Source organism: Diadema antillarum, unplaced genomic scaffold, assembly GCF_040938485.1.
Source record: "Diadema antillarum isolate AM-2024a unplaced genomic scaffold, OU_Dant_1.0 scf00000049, whole genome shotgun sequence".
In the NCBI taxonomy this organism is placed as follows: Eukaryota; Metazoa; Echinodermata; class Echinoidea; order Diadematoida; family Diadematidae; genus Diadema; species Diadema antillarum.
Window position 1 is genome coordinate 3,292,898 of NW_027270938.1, and position 16,166 is coordinate 3,309,063.

Genomic DNA, 16,166 nt, shown 5'->3' on the forward strand with positions numbered 1-16,166 from the left:
TGTCATGCGATATGGATATGACCATGCTGTGACAAACGGTCACCTTTCCCATACAATTAAATTGCCACTACATAGTTCCTTTTCAATCTGTCCTCTTACTATTCCGCCATAAAAAAAAATAGATAAACATATAAATAAATAAAAACATTCAATTTATGTTACACTTGTGCAAGCCAAAAACAAACCAAATCTGACCATTTGCAAAATTCTCATGTGTACAGTAGTTTGACTTGATAATGATGATTCACAGCATTTGCATAGCACCATATATCTGTGTTATGTTGCTTTTTTGTTTATCAAAGGCAAAGAAATACTCTGCACTTAAGACAAATACTTATTTTAATAAATATCTTCCTCAATCTCACTGAATCTTACTCATGCTAGGTTGACATGTGCACATTTTTTTTCTGCATTTCTCTGAAGCACATGGAAACACTTCATACATACAATATTTCGCCACAGACTACATATCTGAAACACAAAACTTTCGTACATCAACTATATCAACTAGAACTCCCATTTTGTGACTTCTCAATGCTGGCAGATCTGATCTGACCTAAACCCCACCTCACTACATGTTTCTTTTCCCTCGCTGCTTCTTGCAAGAGCTATATCTGCTTGCTATAGGGTCTTTTAATAAAAAAAAAAGGGGCTCAACATCTATTCATACTCTGCTCTTCTCATACACTTGCTGAAGATGCATCAGTCTTGCAGTATACTTGATTTGATATTGCAATTTAATGTGCTGTTTCTTCCATTTTTTGCCTTTTCTCTTCCTTTTTTTAAAAAATCTTCCCCCACATGTCGACATCCAACCATATGACACTCGCCTATCGCTATTGATGTAACACTACTCCGCTGTTCCACTTTCTAATGTTTCAACATCATTGTTCAGAGGTGACAATAAATGAGCGAATACAATGACTGGATGGTTTGTGCATTCACTTGCAAAGAGTTTTGGTCATTAACCCACTAGTGATTCTCCAAACATGTGAAACTCATCACTCTTATGGGAGTAACATTGCTTTGTTCGTTTACTTTCCACTGCTTCAATATCTATGTTCGGAGGAGACAATGAACATGCGGATACATACAAAGTATCATTGGATGGTTTCGTGCATTCACATGTGAAATACTGATGACTATCATAAATAATGATCACAGTCGTGATCAAACGAGGACACCAATGAAACTAAAATGGTAACACACTGTCAGTGGTTACAGTGTTCATACTTTAACAATAACAATAATTAATCTATTTTTCAACTGGGATAAATGTCTAGTGTGCTACAACTTTGCATATATGTGACCCATCACCACAAAAGCTTCAGAAAGTAGCTGAACATTTTTTTTTTTTTAATGGTAATATAAACTTCTCTGGGCTCAAAGCTTCAAATTGGCACACAACTTGTCTCTCTGTGTTCCTTAAAACAAACCATGCAAGCAGCAAATTATGCAAACTGCCAAAATTTAGACAGCTTTGAGAAAAATTGGATTTAAGGTTAAAAAAAAGTCAAACATATAGGAGTTAGGTGTTGATACACTATTTGCCAACATTTAAAAGCACCATGGAAACATACTGCATGAGAACCGAACAAATGTGTCATGTAGAATTTCCAAATGTTCTCCGACTCTGAAATTCGGACATGAAATACTCCACTTTCAAGTTTTGAACAAAAGGTATATTTCTTAACCCTCACCATACTTCATTTGCCAACTGGCACTTCCACTGAAGTGCTTTTCTTACTGATTGTCACAGATGTCTGGAAAATAATTTGCAAATGAATAGTTACAATGCGTGGTTACTCATACGGTTTAAGTGAAAAGCAAGCACTGAAGTTGGCTTTAACAACCAAAACCAACAATAGAATGGCAAAAATCTGGGAATTTTAACTTGTCGCAAAATTTCCAGAACAGTGATTTTGGTCACAGTCCCACACATGCAAATTACGTAGATGCGGTGAGGACACGACAGTCTGATGTGTCTAAAACATTCTTGCAGAAATATCTTTGCTTAATTCCCTCCTTTGACATGTATGCAGGGAAAAATATTATCCTTTACATCGAATCCATCGAAAGTGGTGATATTACGCAATGATGACTTTGAAAAGAGGAGGCGGGTGCAGTTGCTGAATATAAACAATAGTTTTACAACATTTCATGTACAAATCTTGGGATAGTTTAAAAGCAGAAGACAGTATTGTCTTGTCTATTATAAACTTGCATATAGTTTGTGACAAAATGTCACTGTTTCAAAAGAAAAGAAAATGGTTAAACTTCAGACTTTGTGGCGATGACAACATATTCTGAGAGAAGCAGAATGAAATTTGTTCTGGAATGGTAAAAAAAAGTGTAACAGTTTTCTCCATGTCCAGGTCAAAGTAGACCATCAAAACTTAAACAAATGAAAAAAAAAAATGACACTTAAATCTTTCTTTTCTGAATTGAACAAACATAATCATAATACCATTATGTGCTTGACAGTCATGTTAAAAGACAGGCTGATTCAAGCAAGGCACATTAAACCTTCACCAAGGAGGGACAGAAGGACTGAAGGAACGAAGGAAGGGATGAAGTGATGGTCGGAGTCTTGTTGGACAATGCGATCCTACGCTACATTGCAACGAGTGCAAGTAGGAGCAAGTAACCACAGTGCGATGAGTGCGCTACACAGGCTCTCTCGTCTTGTGCTGTTTCCACAAAAGAGCCAAATCCCTGTCATACCCAACTCTAGACATTCATGCGACATTTCTGCCTCCGCTGCTTCTCATCCATCGTGAGGACTTGCTACACAGGCTTTGTGAAATGATGTCCCACTTCCAATTGAACGAAAGTGAAAAAAGACTGCTTCAAGTGCAGATCGTTGCTATGATATGGAATCCTCTCTTAAGTATGCTCATTGAACCACAAAGAGAAGACATGATAAGACGAAACTGAAATCTAAGTTTTGACTGACACTGCAACACATAGCAACAAATGTTTGTTATCACTGACTGAATACTCTACAGACATACTCGTGCTGCCATTTCCCCATAAAGAGGACTACATAAAGCCAGTTTGGAGCTAGCTCGTGTGTATGTACATGGGTACAAATGAACATTCTGTTTTGTCTCTGTTGGTTAGGCACTTTACTCATTTCCAGTGCGACATGATGCATAAGCTTACCTGACAGAACAATTCTATGAAATTCCTCAGTCATGTTCAAACAAAGGATGAACTTGCATAGACCAGGTGACCAAAATGGTCCATCAATTACACTTGGGAAAGCATCATTTCATTATCTGGCATTGAATGTAACAATATTTGTCTATTGATGTTGCCTACTGTACCACTCTTGCCATTAGGTGGATGTGCTGGCAAGAACCATTTTTAAGGATTACTTGCATAATCATTGCAGCACAGATGCTTATCTCAGTGAATTTAAAAACGGACATGCCCTGTCGGTACAAATGAGCTGTTTTTGCTCAAGCACGATGAGGAACCGGGAACTGGCTCGTTGCCATGGCGATATGAGTCCCCTGCAGCACGGCATTTCTGCAACCCGCCAACGACTATCATAGTAACTTGTCGCCCTGGACGACGATCTCAACTAGATCCTGCCGGTCCATCCTATCCAGTTCCCTCACCAGCTGATCCAAGGTGTAGGGCATGTTGTCGGGGGTGTGGCACTCCAGTATGCTAGCACGATCTCTGTTGCTGACGACGAGCGTTGGCAAACGTCATCAATGACCTGGATGTCCTGGACAGTTAGTCCTGGAATGAAAAGGGAAGACGAGAGCAAAGCACATGAGCACAAATTAGACACTGGAACACACACACGCGAAGCCTCTAATTTTTCACTGGCAGAATTTTGCCTCACCCAAGTCAAAATCCCAGGGTTAAGTTCAGCTTTGTTTCCAGCCACACTGGTTTTCTATACAGTCGGCTTGCCAAAACAATCATCAACGACTATCTGACTTTAGTATTTTGATTTTCACACACCATCCACAACTCTGTTTGACTTTGCACTACATATCTACTGTGGTCCTCTTTAACATGAATTGACATTTCACTTTAAAGGAGACTTCCTGATGATATTTCAAACATAAGGGGATGGTATAGTTTTGGTTGAGATGGGGGATTAAGATTTTAACTTATTGGAAGATGATTAGAATCCATTTATGAAATATCAAAGAGCGTACAATTCTAAGAGGTGTTCGAAGTTGTTGTTGTTGTTTTTTTATGAAAATCAGTTTGAAATGACTGAGGTATCCCTAAAACAAAGTAAAACAAAATGATCTTTTCAATAAAAGGTGTGCCCCACCTTTTATTAAGACCTCTTTGTTTCTGGATATTTCAGCCATATAAAAACCAATTTTCATCAAATAAACTTTGAATTCCTCTTAGAATTGTATGCTATTTCATACTTAATAAGAAGTTTTTCATGATCTCACAAAAAAAGTTGGAAACCTGAAGCCCCATCTCAAACAAAACTACACCATCCCTTTAAAAAGCATTTGAACAGAGATTGGTCATACTGGGTACAGAGTTTCAATTTGATTGGGATGAGGAATAAGAATGTTTTCAAATCTCATTACAAATCACAATGAACTAGGATGATAACATAGCAGCTTCACATAATGCATGATATGGGTGCTCGAAGAAGCAGAACAAAAGAAGAAAGCATGCATAAATTCTACACAGGTGAAGCTGTTCAGTATGTGGCGTTGTAATAGAATACATTGCTACATTACTGGTATATGTGCATTTCCCATTGTCATCTGTGTTCAATGTATGTTTTGGTTTTTTTTTTCAGAGTATTGTTTTACGTGCTCTAAGACCACAATAAATTCCACAAATCTATATTCATAGCACCAACGATTTGTGTACTATATGATGTGAAATTATAAGAAACATTTGAAATGTACCTTTAAAGCATTCTGCATGGCAAGCTTTACACACACACATATGCACACAGTGACACTAGATAAATGCTTTTCAATCCCATGGGCAAGTAACACATATCCCTTCGTGTCGTAAAAGATTTAATTACACCAGCAGGAAGGGACGGACGCCTGGTGAACTGATGTCAGACCACTCGTGATATTGATACCATTCGATCTAAAAATGGTTTTGTTACTCACTTAGCACTGTTGACAAATGATCCAATTTCAAAACAGTTATTCATGAGGATCAGTACATCAAAGTCCAGATTCATCATGATATCAAAACTGGAAGCCACAATCAGGGAAATGCATATCAGTGACTCGAATGTGATATCACTGGCAAAACATACAATATATATATATATTTTTTTTTTTTTTGAATTTTCAATGCACTACTAAAATGTACTTTTACTACCATCTCTTTCTGTGTTCCAAACTCAATGTTCCAAAGTTTTGGTATGACCCTCTGACCTTTATACACACAGCTATGCCAAGATAAAGTACGAAAACTGGCTCACAGCAGTGCCGCATATAAAGAGAGTCTGGCCTACTGCTGACAATGGGCACCATGTCTTTACGCAGCGTATTGCGCGTTAGAGGGTTAGCGTGGATGCTCAGACTTCATAATCAAAGCAAGCAGAGTAGAGCATGAATGATAATAGCACTTGTGCTATGTTTGGTAACGACATGGCGCCTGTAGATCACAGGACCAGCTATTAACCAATCGCAGGCTTCATAGCTCATAAAGTGAACATTGAGTTGGCCAGACTCTCTTTATATACGGCACTGGCTCATCCCAATCTGTTCTCCTACCAAAGTTAAAAGAAATTTCACGAAATGCTGCTTTTAACATCAAATTACGGAACACATGACCTTTGACCCTGACCACATGACTAATGACCTTTGACCGAACAACCCAGCATCACATCAGCACACCTTTGGATAGTAACAAATGCATTGCAGACAAGAGTTTCACAATGACTCTGTAAGTCTGCCTAGAAATTTTGCGGTTGCCCAAAACTGATTTCTGCACAGCTGGTCAGACAATCAACCCGGAGCAGCACAATATCATGAAAGAATTTGAACAGTTCCAAGTAAAACATGAGGTCACCACCGCCCTTCAACTGCCAATTTTTGCCTCCCCTACGCTCTCCCTATGACGCTTCCCTCCTCCACACTCTCCTCTCTCTGGGTTCTTCTCTCACCAAACAACAGTCCTTTATACAGACTACAATACACACGGTGTTAGCGCAAACCTCTCTTCCTCATTCATATCACCATGCAAACTTTCAAACAGCACATAAACATGGTCTAAATATCTAAACTAGGTTCCTTCCCAATGGCAGTATTTATGTGGCATTACAAATCGCTTTATGTTAACCTTTCTACCCACACATCAATGAAAACTTGCAAAGGTACATCATGTATAGACATAGAACCAGAGTATTTTACCACACAATAGTGGGCATGTACATAATCGTCTGTCACAGTCTGCTGCGCACAACTGTTGATTATGATGTATTGCCCAGCTGGTAAACAGCACATTTTCTATGGGACAGTATGGTGTAAGAGGGGAAGTTGGACAACAAATGTTACAGTTTTTACAGCCATGAGTATTACTGCAAGGATGATGTAGCAGTGAGGGTCATGCAAATTTTGGAAAATTTACCCTCTGATCTGCAATATTTACAAAAGTGTACCTCCGCTGGCAGGTGAAACCTACAGCAGGCGAAGGTTAAATGTTTTCGGTTCTGTTTGTTTGTTTGTCTGTTTGCTTGTCTGTCTGTCTGTCTGTCTGTTTGTCTGTGTACAAGATAACTCAAGGAGAGATGTATACATTTTCACAAAATTTGCAGAGTGTGTTTATAATGAGGTATAAAAGAGACAATTTAGGTCTTGGGGACATGATGTCAAAGGTCAAAGGTCAAGGGGGGCGTAAAGGACATAAAATAAGCTTAATCTCCCAGTAACTCAAGAACAGCCGTGATCAGATTTTCACCAACTTTATATCTTTTACTTTTGTTTTTCACTGTCAGTATGAATGATACTACTGACCCCTTTCTTTACCAAAACCTTCCTCTGACATATACAGCCCGACCTCGATTATCCAGCCTTATCTTCTCTACACTACTCTATTATCTGGACACCTCCAAGCACTGATGAAAAAAAAAAAATTGCTTTTAAACACAACTATTAAAAACTTCTACAAAACTCACACAATTTACCTATGATATTCCCTATAGCAACATGTTGTGAATTTTATGGTAGAATGTTTTAATCCAATGACTATGATTCAAAGTAGCTATAAACCACAAATTACACTACTGTTGTGGTGTACACCACATGCATAGTTACCACTTGCTAGCAGCCTATTTGTACGGTACTCATATGTACATAAGCATCGTTTCTCACATATCAGGCCATATCGCTTACCGGTATTCGGACGGGCGCCAGTCTTAACACAGCCAAACTAGAGAAGCACTCTGAGAGCGCAGACCTCCGCCAAGCATGCAACTCATTTCCACCACTGATCTTGTTCTTCCATTAGAGATATCAGTGATTTCCACCCATACGTACTTATAGCATGTGCTGAAAGTCGCCCGATTTCCCAATATAGAAGCCTTTGTTACGTCATAAACCCTCAGCTGCACGGCGCGCCTCGCCCTAGCAGAAACTAGAGCACGCACTTTAGTGCGCGCATGCAAACCTCAAATACGCGCAGCCTGAACTCCCAAGTTCACTGACCCTACCTGCCAAAATATCACAAATCCTTCATAAATTCCCCAAAAATTGTCGGATCACCACCAAAATTTAATCATCTGTTACTTGTATCATTCTAAACCTTTCCTGCAAGTTTCATCCAAATCCGTTAACTACTTTTTGAGTTATTTTGCACACGGACAAACTAACTAACTAACTAACAAACGAACGAACAAACCAACGGTAACGAAAACATAACCTCCTCCCTTGGTGGAGGTAATAACAGAGGGTGGTCCGTATTCATATGTAACCCTTTCTGTGCCGATGAATCAAATGTGCACAAATTTCACACAAGTCCGTATGGACAGAAAATCAATGTCACACACAGAGGGTTATAAGCTAGGTACATCGTCCTTACCAACTCTTTCGGCCAAGGCTCGCCAGTCTTTGGGCGGGAAGGAGTCCTTCTTCACGTCAAAGAAGAGGCAGAACCGCTTGAAGGCGTCAAAGGACTGGATGAGGTTCCCAACCACCAGCTTACCGCTTTTGGCCAGGTCCACCAACTCATAAAGCTGTAAAATCATGAATACGTATATATGCAAATTATTTACATGTATGATTTATTTCAAGAAACCCACGTGAATGGAAAGTTCCTGGAAAGAAGAGAGATCCCACAAATGGTGCTCGAGGAATAAAGTCAGTTGTTTTTTGTATTTTTGCCTCCTCCTAGACAGTTGGTGGTGATGTGGCTTTATTATTGTTAAAGGCATGGTATAGTTTTGGTTGAGATGAGGATTCAGGTTTTGACTTTTTGCCAGAAAACTAGAAAGCCCTCATATATAAAGTATTCAAGAGTACATACCATTCTAAGAGGTATTAAAAGTTTATTCGATGAAAATCAGTTTTGAACTGGCTGAGATATCAGCAACAACAAAAAGGTCCTAATAAAGGGTGGGACCCACCTTTTATTTGGATCACTTTGTTTTACTTTGTTTTTGGATATCTCTGCCATTTGCTGCTGGGGTGACCAGACCTCGTATCTCAAAAATAATATATGTTCAGGAGAGCTTAAGAACATGGCTGCCAAAGCACTGTAATAAACCGGATTGCCTTTCCTTAAGCATGCCCTGGTGACTTAATTTTTGGTGAGATTACTAGGATTTGGACAGGACATCACCTGACTGGCAATCAATCTAAAAAACTGTATTTCACCAAAATTTGAAATACAAGGTATTGTCACCCCAGCGACGATATGCTCCGTAAGATTTCACATAAGCAGTTTCCAATTATCTCCCAAAAAGCTAACACCTGAATCCTCATCTCTACCAAACCTATACCATCCCTTCTAAGTGTCACAAAAATGATGCGTGTGAGGCTGATCATGCCCATCTCCTCCTATAAGTTGAAACAACGGAATGGAGACCAAGGAGATCGATGCATGGGAACCTGATTACGAGGACCTATACGACATTGACAAATACCTTGTTGTATCAGGTTCCTCACTATAGCACGGTACAAAAAAAAAAACAACAACAAAAAAAAGAAGAAAAATAACGAGTTGGGACCGGCAAAACTACCTTGTTATATTAAAGAGGGATTTGTCGCATCCAACCTCTTTATAACAAGCTTCCACTGCACATGTATTTTTAGGCAAATTAGAGCAAGTCAACCACAGGTGGAAGTCCACTGGGATGCCTCAGCCCTCACATGCACTCACCGTATTCTATCAGGAGTAAGGAGCTTCAGCTATTTCCACATAAAGCTTTCACAATGCTTTGTTTCTGAGACTACGTAAAATTTGATACTATGTAACCGACACCACATCACATTATCATAGGCAATTCTAAACTCCTGTAAAACAAGGAATGTTTGCATGCATTTTAATTTCGCGAGAGCCAAGATTCGCAAAGTTAAAATGCATGCAAAAGTTTTTGTCTACACTATATGCATTGAATGTTAGAGGCAACTCACGAAAATTTCATGCCACCAAAAAAAGCCGTCGGCTCCAATTCACAAAAATTTTATGCCGCGAAAATATTGTGTTTTACAGTAAATCTTGTAAAGACGAGAAAAAATAGACATGTTGACAATTAATATTAACTCTGATGTGTTTTGTGTGTAATGGAATAGTTGATGCCAATTTGTCTTGAAAAACACATCCAGATAATTTTTAAGTTCTATTTTTCTTATTTCAATTGATTGACAAATTGCCCTTCATAGACATAAACAAACACTGATTATTTAGCGTCTGCGTAAATGGGCATACATTAAAAAAATTAGACATTCTTATGGCTATTACTCAGACACTGGATAATCAGCCTTTATTTACATTGATGAATGGCAATTTTGTCAATCAGTCCACACAAAAACAACTTGAAGTATAACGAATCATCAATTTGATTTTTTTTTCTGAGGAAATAGAGGGAGTACCTTATATTTCTTGTTTCTGGGAGGAAGCTGAGGTGGTTGGGATCTTGGAGGAAGTTTTGGTCCCACTTTGTCCACTATGCAGAGGCTGCTCTTCGTCGGGTCCAGGGGAGGGTTCTGATAGTGACTGTGTTCCTCCGGAAGGTTCATGTAGGTGGTCTGACCGCAAGGCTCCGTGGACAGATCGACGCGGTCAGTCCCTTCCTGAGTGTTCATGTAGGTCCGATCGGGACCGGGGACGCTGGTCTGCCGCCCGAGCTGACCGGGCCAGGTGTCGCGCGCAGACGGACGGGAAGCACTATCCAGACCAGAGTGGTCATCCTCCACTTGACCCAGATTGCTGGGGCTGCTCAGATGCCTCAGCAGGCTGATTTCCCTCCTGTCCAGGGACATTGAGGAGTGTACATCACTTGATATCGTGGGGATGCCGATGGTCGGACTCTTGGCACGGACAGGTAAGGGCAGAGATATGGAGGGGTGCTTTGACTCCGGAGGGGGAGGCGGCTGTGGGTGAGGAGACCTTGGCCGCAGGGACGGTTCAGCGTATTTTGGGCTCCCTGGATCGTCCAAGGGGCCGCCGAGTTCCGAGGACTTGATCAGCACCGTCTTTGTTTTGGGATTGACGTAGGCAACGTGGTAGGGTAGAGGGTCCTGAAAGGTGTGAACGGTGCGGATCCCGGGACGGCTCAATCTTGGGCTGGGAATGGGTTTGGTGCCAGATTTCTGCTGCGTTTCCGGGCTGCCGTGACTAGCTCTGCGCGGGGAGTCTACAACGCCCGACCCGAGAGGGATATCGACTTCAACGCAGACACTGCTCTCATCCTCAAAGTCAAACGGATTAATGCTATCTTTCATATGCACTGTGGGGGACGGCGTGGATATCATCGAGTCCATGCTCGCAATGCTGGCTGTGTCCTTATCCCACTGATTCGACTGCAAGCTGCTGGTGCTGGTGCTACTGTTGCGGTGCTCCGAGGCACGCCTGTGCCCGGCGTTCAGATCCTCAAGACTGCTCGTGACATCATCTGGACTGATCACCTCAACACTCGGGACACGAGTTGGTACTGGGGGAAGTCTTCTCCGCTCATCTGGATGGATTGTGTAGAAACAAAGGCACATTGTAATGTTTGCTTTAAAAAACAAAACAAAAAAAAATACACATTTTGCATTCACCGAAGAACATAAATTTGGGCGTCACGCCAACAAAAACAGACTCTGGGTGTCATTACTGCTTTTAAGAAATTTCTTTACAGATGCATTGCCGTACAATCTACTGTACATTCAAATTTAACTATCATTTCTCTTTTAAAACTGTTGGTACTAAGTACACACACACACACACAAAGCAAACACCAAAAATGAATTCAAAAAGTATGGTCCTTCATCCAAACCCGAGTAAAACTTGCCAGTTGGATGCAACAGCACCTGGATTGGTGCTAAACATAAACAAACTCAAAGATTGGGTCATACAGAAGAAAGTAAATGTAAAACAAAACGAACAAACAAACAAACAAAAAACAGATTTCCTAGTTTTCTCCTTGTTTTCAACTCGACTTTCAAGCAAGAAAATGTTTCAACACATTTGAGAAACACTGATGTTTTACTCATCAGGCAGTCACCTGCACAGCATTGTCAAGGTAACAGACGTGCATCGTGCAAAGGTCACTGTCCAAAATCATGAGAATCTCTTCCGAACTTTTCCATCCAAACAAATACAATGTATGACCCAGCCAACATCCTGACAAACACATCGTGGAATTTTTGTTCTCTGTTTTTTCTTTTCAGAAAATGAATACAATTTCTTTGTGACTGGCTATGCTTACACTTTTCAAACCCTTTTCCATTGATAACTTGTTTACAAACACAGACAATGAGAAAATGTGTGGGACTTGGTATCACGAGCACAATCATTTGTTTGTTTGGAACCATCAAATTCTTGAAAACTATACTCATGACATTATCTCATGAAACAGACACACAAAACTGGCAGTTACTGTTTACATGGAACATATCGGCTACATTATATCATCTTTATATCAGTTTAATACACTTGGACCACGTCTGTCAAATTACTGTATCGATGCAAGCTAAACAAACAGAGCATTTCCAGGTGCTCTTTCCTCTTTTCATGAAAGAAAAACATCCATCCTCTCCAGCAAGGTAATAGATCAAAGAGATGATTAGCATCATAATTCCGGTCATCAAGTTTTGAGAGTGCTACATAGCAAGTTCTGAAAATCCTGATGTTGAACTTTGCAACGTTCACGTTTAATGGTCACTTACATAACAAACCACACAATTTGAAAGCGATCCAAAAAATGAGTATTTTTTCTCTTGTGCCACAGAAGATAGTGGTTTAAAGCCCCAAGAAAGTTCTGATATGTTTTCGCTTGAAACTCTCTATAGAACTTGACCTGCATCTGTGCATCAAACGATGATTGCTATTTCTCATGACAGAGGATTTTTAATAAAATCATTGTTATGTACAGCTAAAGAAAAAAAATGCTAAGTAAAAATTGTATTCCATACATTACACAGATTCTGGCGATACTGGACACAGAATAAACATTGTATACAATCAGTCATTCATGAGACATGTCTGTATCACTCTCAAGATCTCAAAATCGAATTTGAGCAAAAGATGGTTATTCCTCTACTTTTTTCCAGTCCGTAGATTACTTTCCAAGGTAATCAACTTAGTGATATTTTCTTCCTTATCACTGTGAAATCAAACAGAAATTACTTGAGATGATTTTTTTGCTATATTTGATATAAGTTTTCGCTATGTTTGATACAATTTGCCAGAGTATTCCAGATTTATGTGGTCTTTAAGATTTGACAGCGTCTGGTATTTAGGGGGCTTCTGTCTTCAAAAGGAAGGAAGCGTAGTTGAGTCACGTTGGCTCGGGATCCCATCAGCGGGCTCCGGACTTTTGGTACACCTTAGCGTTCTTCGAGAGGAAATCTTGCATTACAACAAATTATCTAATGACCCAATTACGGTCGGGCTTAAAAGGAGTCTCGTCTTACAGAAAGGCGGGAAAGATCAACCTCGTCAAAATGTCACACGGGGACAGAGAAGTTTGAATACTTTGCATGATTATCGCATCGATTTCTATATTTTAGTACACAGTGAATGTGTGGGTTTTAATACTGTCTAGTTAGTTTTTGTCTGACAAGGGCTGGGGCAGATTAATCCATGGTGGATTGGTAGTCAATCTTTTCAGTGAGTTTTCTCCGTTTAATCAATTGAGGTCAAAAGGAATCACAACAGCATTGAAATATGTGAATACTGTAAAAGTGGATATTTTCGCGCGAATAATTTTTCGCGCTTGTCAGAAGACTTTTGTGTGTTTTTCATTCCCCGGAATGAAGACATCAAGTACTGGAACATATGGCATGCAAAAATATTCGCGTGCTTTTATTTTCGCGCTAGCTTATTGTTGTGCGAAATGCGTAAAAATGTCAAAACCGCAAAAATTTCCACTTTTACAGTACCGGTATATGCCCAATTTTTCTTTATCAAAACATTGTAGGGTTCAAGGAAGATATGAAGAAATATTTTGCATTTCCATTGCTGTCATTATAAATGCCTCATGGTTTGAGGTTTCAGGTTTTTATGTGCTTATACAACACATGTTTGTATCTTATAGATCCTTTCCATCTGATTGGATGAATGCAGGTCACATGACATTCAGAAGAATCAGCTATCCCATGCTCACTCTTAATGACAGTGCAAAAGACGTCTGCTGAACGGCAAATCAAGCCAGCCAGCTGTGCAATAGATCCTGGGACACACTGAACTTCTGTTTCGTAAAGCATTAAGACCTACTAGAGACAGATCCAGATCTAGGTCCAACTGTTAGTCCTCCTCCTTGATAGGCTTAACATTAGATCTATTTGGGTCTAGACCACAGGCCAATATTGTGTGTTGTATGAAACAAATATTTAATGTTTTATCATTCATGCGATGGTTCAAATATTACATTCGGTCCAAGTTTAACCGTTTAGAACTATTAAACGACACAAAGTGGAGTTGAATAGAACGGTTAAACTTGCAAGCTCATGTTTTATTCGGAACCATCGCAGTCATAAAAATTGAATATTTGTACAACATCATAGGACACCTCTGAATCAGATTCTCAAAAGATAGTATCTTAATCACTGAAACCTTGAATGCACAGGAAATGCAACCTAGTGCAGATTTTGTGTTGGTATACATCCAGTCATACAGAATGAAGAGGCCAACGACACATTTGGGTGTGTGTGTGCACGCATGGGAATGGAATATCTATTTTCTTAATTTTTTTCCAATAAATGATGATCATATTACAATTATTATTTGCCTGCTTTATATACATTCAAGTTAATGTTTATGATTTGGGCAATTATTCAATCATGTATTTAACAAAATCAAACAAGGATGACTGGGGGGAAAATGTGCATCTGTGAGTGTCAATGTAAAAGCAATAGCAGATAAAGTCAACCATGCAAGTCGAAAGGGTCAAAGAGTGCTAATTTTTGGTCCTAATTGCACGCAATCAATTACTAATAAATGTTCACACCCATCGGAGAACATTGGCCTGATCAAAGTAAAAACCATGTAAGTGACTAAGCATTTCTGTCTTTCATGTGGCTGTAAAAATATCTCTACGTCACATGTTGAGGAAATGGGAAGTGTTGCAAGTTTGCATTCATGTTGAAATCCTCTGTTTCTATTAAAATCAAGATGATGCCACTGACACGTAAACAATTCACAGTATGATAACGCCCCTGACATTCAAAGTACCGCTGTATCAGTGGACAGACTGCAAATGATTAACATATGTGAGCAAGGGGGTGTTTCACAAAGATATCATAAGTCGATCTCAAAATTCAAGATCAACTTAAAATCATGGTGGGCTGAGTATGTCTTCAATAATGTTATAACTTTCATAAAAGAATGAAAATTTTAGAGACCTTTTCATCCCAAGCATTAATTAACAAAATTAAGTAAAAGGGACAAAGGATTTTTTTCTGTAAATTTTTGATAATGCTTTGAAGTGGATTTTGATAACATAAACTGAAAAGAGAAACCAATGGCATACCATAATTTTAAAGTCAATCTTTATAACTTGTAAGATCAACTTAAATTCTTTGTGAAACACCCCCAAATGACTATCGAGTTTCAGTTTGTTGTTACGCAAATACATTGTACATTTCATACTCATATCCTGTTTTCTGCTAATGGTAGGAACAGAAGGCAAGCTAGTACGGCAAATTTTTGCCCTTTTCCCCTTTTTTAATGTTGACACGTTACCAACGTAGACATGTGGCATGAGCAATGTTCCTTGAGAATGGAAGTAAACAAAATTTTGCATGAGAAATTTTTAGATTCACTGTAGCGCAATCTCCTGATACAGTGCCTATAAGTAATTAGTTTTCTTTTACTCAGAAGCTCACTGTGCCTTCCCCACAACATGGTCGGTATATCAAACACACATTTCCTGCCATGATGATGTAACATCCTGCCTAGAGGAAAGGTGGATGATTTACACTAGTTTATTAAAAAATAAGAAATAAATAAAAATACACATATTTTCTCACACAAGAAGTATGATGATATGTACCTTAATCGAAATAGTGAATTCTAAAAAGAGACAAATTTTGAAAACTAGAAATGTCGCTATGGCGACTGGTATGCCTCCGCCATAATGCATGATTCTCCTAATAGGTCTAGATAGTACATGTGGACAATGTGTGATTACATTTTCACAAAACTGGCAAAATAATGAAATGACAAGTTTGTCACAAATGTGTTGAATGTTCACCTTCCTTGACCTTGGTTTAATTGGATGAATAGGAGAGCATGTATTTGGGGATTTAAGGACTTTAACTTGACTTTGACCCATTCATACATTTATGCATTCAGTAATTTTCATGGTACCGGTATGGAGAAAAAGTGCAAATTCCGTACTGAATAGTAAATTGTTACCATGTTCATCTGGCCTTTGACCCTAAAATTCATAAGATAATCACATTCAGGTAGAACATGCATAAATATGCAGTAAGTTCCACGATAAATTGAGCCACTTCCGAGATATGGAGGAAAAAGTTCGTTCAGCACTTTCACTT

At 39.2% G+C, this 16,166-nt stretch overlaps 1 pseudogene; it reads right to left on the bottom strand.

Moving 5' to 3' along the window:
* Positions 1–3,554: 3,554 nt before the first annotated feature.
* Positions 3,555–16,166, bottom strand: part of LOC139715480 (uncharacterized) — a 50,914-nt pseudogene continuing 38,302 nt past the window's right edge.